The sequence below is a fragment of the Phalaenopsis equestris genome, unplaced genomic scaffold (assembly GCF_001263595.1).
Source record: "Phalaenopsis equestris unplaced genomic scaffold, ASM126359v1 Scaffold000082, whole genome shotgun sequence".
In the NCBI taxonomy this organism is placed as follows: Eukaryota; Viridiplantae; Streptophyta; class Magnoliopsida; order Asparagales; family Orchidaceae; genus Phalaenopsis; species Phalaenopsis equestris.
Window position 1 is genome coordinate 239,257 of NW_018164524.1, and position 4,702 is coordinate 243,958.

Here is a 4,702-nt window from a genome sequence, read left to right on the forward strand (position 1 = left end):
AAGGTTCAACCAATTCAAATCACCATTTCACAAAATCTCAAGACAAGGAGAAAGACAAAGAAAACTACTCAGAACTCATGGGGAAGATACGACAAAACTCGAAATTTATATATAAAAGCAAAGTCATACAAACTACAATAAATAAATACCACTTATCTCCAGTTCCTCCCCAAGCAAACTCCTCAAAGTTCCTCTGAATCTCTTCCTTTCTTTACAGTATACAGAATTCTTCTTCGAAGCGGCAAGGAGGAAGAAATCTCTCACTTTCCCTCCACTCTTACAATCTCTCGAAGAATTCCTCACAATCTAACCCTAAATTAAACTCTCTACACTCTCTTCATCACTCTACACACTCTACAATTTTTGGCCAAAAGTTTTTCTTAAAGTTGTAGAAGAGTTTTCCTAAGAGTTACCTAAGCATCCCCTAAAAAATAGTCCACATTCAATGCACCTGTTGAGATAACTGTCGATCTCACCGTCGGCGGCCTTCTGGAATATTTGATTCTGAGAGATGTGAGCCTTTAGAAGAAACTTATGAAATAATCCAAAAATGTCATAATTATCATTTTGTGGGAAATTTTGGTGTTGATAAAACAACATAAAAAATTTTGTAATATGGATTTTATTGGCCTACAAACTCTAGAGATGGTAATGCTTTTATCAAAACTTGTGATAGATGTCAACGAGTAAGAAATATTTCTAGGATAAATGAAATGCCCCTCAATTATGTGTTGGATGTTGTGATATTTGATGTATTGTGATTAGATTTCATGGGACCATTAATACCATCTTTCAAAAATTTATATTGTTACCAGTAGACTATGTATCCAAATGGATAGAAGCTGTTGTTTTACCTCGATGTGATGCTCAAAGTGTTGCAAAGTATTAACAATTAACATATTTTGTAGATTTGGGATATTGAGAGTGTTCATAACTGACGAGGGAAGTCATTTCAAAAATACAATAATGAAGAAATTATTAAAGAAATATCATATCAACCTTCGAATTGCTATTGCATATTATCCTTAACCAAGTGGTTTGGTGGAATTATCCAATCAAGAAATTAAATGAATATTGGAAAAATTTTTGAATCCAACAAAAATGGATTAGTCAGACCAACTTAAGTCTTAAGTATGTTTTGTAGGCCTATAGGATTGCATATACAACTCCTATAGGAATTTCTCCATTATTGGCACTAGTTTTTTGATGTCACATGTGTGGGATGTCCAACAAAGCGTATCAGTGTAACACTTCGTGCAAATAAGTCACCCGTAGCTCGAGACATCCTAAGTCACCTGTAGCTCAAGACATCCATTTTAGACCCACCAACGCTTGTTTAGGGGCACATAGCTGGGGTCATTTTGCTAGAGTTTGGCTTTAGCTCAAGCGAAGGCCGATCGACATTTAATTCATCAGAAAACTCTAATTGGTTCAACAAATATTATGCATTGCATTGTTCGAGAAATTGGCTCAAATTGTCCCGATATCCAGCGAGGTGGTCCTGATGTCACCGAACAACGAAATAAACCATGCGAGTGTGTTTAGAACATCGATTTCACCTTAGCAAAGATGTCCATTTTGCTACAACTTTGTGAGGGACTAAAAATGTGCCAATTATCTTTTTTTTTGCTCGATTGTCGAAAAAGTTGTCTGAATGACCCCGAATGATGAAACCAACCCCACCTACACGTCCAAAATGTCGATTTTACCTATGGAGGACCTTCATTTCAAAATGATGGTGCGTCTGGGTTAACAATGCGTGGGATGGTGATTATTAAATTAATAATAATTATTATTATATTATCTTATATAGTATTGCTTCTCATTTCTCTTCTACCTATCCCGAATTAGATCCGCCGCCAACCTTGTTTTTGCAAAAATTTCTAGCTCCGGACCATCTCCTCAAGCTTGAGCCCTTGTCGACTGGTGTTCCTCACTGGCAAACTTGCCATAGCTTCATCCTGCCAACGAGACTCCTTGGTCGAGCTCCTCACGCAGCCCGACCCTCCTCTCCCTTTCGTGAAAACTTGCGCCACCACGGATGCCTCCTCTCACGTGCGTTGGTCTCGCCTTCCTCTCAGCCAACGAAGCCACCGACAAGCTCGTCGAACCACCTCTCAAATCCATTGATGAGTTCATTTCCCCTTTTTTTTCCTTTGTGAAATAGCTGACGGCTCTCTACCATTTTTCACGCATGACTGGCCATAGCCAACCTTTTTCTCCTTATTGAAACTGCAGTCCTCCTTGTTGGCAGAGCCCAGCTGTCAACGAGCTGGCCTTTCTTTACAGTACAGTCTCCTCTTAGGTTGAGAATTGGACCTATTCAATGCATTCCCAAGCTCCTTCGTCGGCGCTCTATCTCACCGTTGACCACCTCCTCCTCACCGGCGAAGGATTGTCCATGGAGCAACGCCTCCTAGCTATTTTTGTGATGCTATAAGAGCCTTAGCCTCACACATTGTCTCTCACTCACTGGAGCAGTAACCGCGTTGTGTCGCAAAGGCTGGCGTCCAACCCCTTGAAGGTTCGTGTTGCCCTTATTTTTATATACTGTGATATTTATCAAATGTACTTTGCATACCTCTTGCCCCAACTCATATGCTTATTCTTCCTCAATGTAAGGTTTGTTACAAGGCATGTTGGTGCATGGACCAAATGTCGACGGCTTGGAGCAAGCAAAGAGTACGCGTCTGCAACTGTCACGGTGGTGAGGTTTCTTAACTCCTAGCTATCCCTAGGTTTTAGTGGTGTCTAGGCATGTGGTTTTGATCGCCCACACGGAGTACGTGCGCAAGCGTGAGTCAATGCAATGATGTTCCTATGTGATTGATCGTTGATTTACCTAGAGCTAGACGTGCCTATGTGATTGATCGTTGATTTACCTAGAGCTAGGCCTTAGGTAAGGACTTCATGTGTGTTGGTCAAGTACTATACAAACCCGAGTGATTCCCTATTGAGAGCCTTAGGTCTTAACCCCACAGGGTCGAAATCCAAATTTCCCACGATTTTGGTGCTCCTAATCTCTCTTTGAGGGATAAGGACTTCATGTGCGTTGGTCAAGTACTATACGAACCCGAGTGATTCCCTATTGTGAGCCTTAGGTCTTAAACCCACAGGGTCGAAATTTGAATTTCACACGATTTTGGTGCTCCTAATCTCTCTTTGAGGGATTAGTTGAGTTCGATCTTAGAAGACGAAAGATGCTTTGTAGCTAGTCCGTCCTATAAGATCGTGGGCATTCGTAGAGCGGAAAAAGCTTTGTAGCTAGTCCGTCCTACGAACAATGGAGAGTTTCCCCTATGAAAAATTAGAGGATGCCCTCCACATTGCCACATCAAAGTCAGAAGCGGCAATGCTGCAAATCCAAGGGTGTCACCCTAGGTTTCCTACGTGAGGTCGTTAGGACGAGTTTGACGTGTCGTCAACCATTGGGGTTTCATTGCATGTGCATGGACCATCTTGTTGCATTGTTTGCATGTGGTCATATGTAGCATTTTTTGTATGATTGCATGAGCACATTGGGTCTATCGTGTGCCCTAAATTGATCCTTATTCTTTTTTGGTTTGATTGGTCATGCTGGGCAGATCACCCTGTCTTTTGGGTTTGATCGACCGCTACGTGTCAACCACCCACTTTGGGTTTGATCAACTGTCCCAAGCTGATCATCCACTCTTTTTGGCCAGATTGGTTACCCCGAATTGATCCACCCACTTCTTCAATCAGATCGGTCACCACGACCCGGTCGACTGGTCACTTGCATCATATTGCATGTTATTGTATGGTGTGCATAATCATATTTTCTATTTGTCTTCTTGAATGTTGTACTCCATATGTGTTTGCATTTGAATTTGCACTGGTGTGATTCTCCTCAGTGAGGATCACGACTCCGACCACCAAGTCACTGCCTCCTCGGCATATCCATCTTTCGGGCCGCTGCCATCACGGTATGGCCATCATTGGGTCACTGCCCTCTCGGCATACCCATATGTCGGGCCACTTCTGTCACAGTATGCCCATCTTAGGGTCACTGCTTGCATACAAATTTGTTTGGGCCACTGCCGTTAAGGAATGCCCTTTTTCGGGTCACTGCCTCCTAGGCATACCCACTTTTTCTGGTCATTGCAACTACGGTATGCCCATCCTCGGGTCACTGCCTCATCAACATACTCATCATTTTGGAAACTGCTGCTACAACATGCCCGCTCCTTTTGAGTCACTGCCGCCATGGCATACTAGCCTTCACCATTTTGGTGTACTTGCCATATGTCTGTTGTATATCTTGCATGTTTGCATGTGTCATGCTAACTTGAAAATTAAAAATAGAAGCATAAGTAGATACTAATTTAAACCTGATAAGACCATGTAAGTGAATAAGACCAGAAGGTTATGTGGCTCTATTTGTTCAAAATTAGCCTAGGTTTTGGATGATATTGATGAGAAAACATCCTTGTAACTTTTTCTTATAAATGTATTTCTATCATTTATAGTCCCTCATTTGTCAAAAATTTTCTTATCAAATGAGGTATTGACTATTTAGCCTCTTTCACAAAGATATCATGAGGGTTTGACCGCATCAGATGTATCAACAATTGATGAGTTGCCAACTTCTTATGTTTCTTCTTGAATTAACTATAAGGAGGATGAAATTTTATTTTTTATGGTTGATATATATATATATATATATATATTTCATTTAGTTAAA